Here is a 321-nt window from a genome sequence, read left to right on the forward strand (position 1 = left end):
AGCTGGTGGTACGGGCATGGGGGAACGCTGAACCCGGAGACAGGGGAGTGTGTTTACCGGGGCAAAATAATTAAACCCACCCAAGCCCTTATTGACGCAATGAGGGATGCTCAAGAGGGGAAGATCAAGTTCAACAGAGAGAACGACGCGCTGACAAAAGCCCTCGGGAATCCTGAACACGGAGGACGTGTACGAGGCATGGGGCACATTCCGTGGAAAATAGGGTTCCCCCAGAACGATGACCCGTACGGTTACAGAAGCCGGAAGAGAAAGATGGATCGGGAAGCAGATGTTGTGGCGCGGTTGGCATCGGAAATGGAT

This window comes from Triticum dicoccoides, chromosome 4A, assembly GCF_002162155.2.
Source record: "Triticum dicoccoides isolate Atlit2015 ecotype Zavitan chromosome 4A, WEW_v2.0, whole genome shotgun sequence".
Taxonomy (NCBI): domain Eukaryota; kingdom Viridiplantae; phylum Streptophyta; class Magnoliopsida; order Poales; family Poaceae; genus Triticum; species Triticum dicoccoides.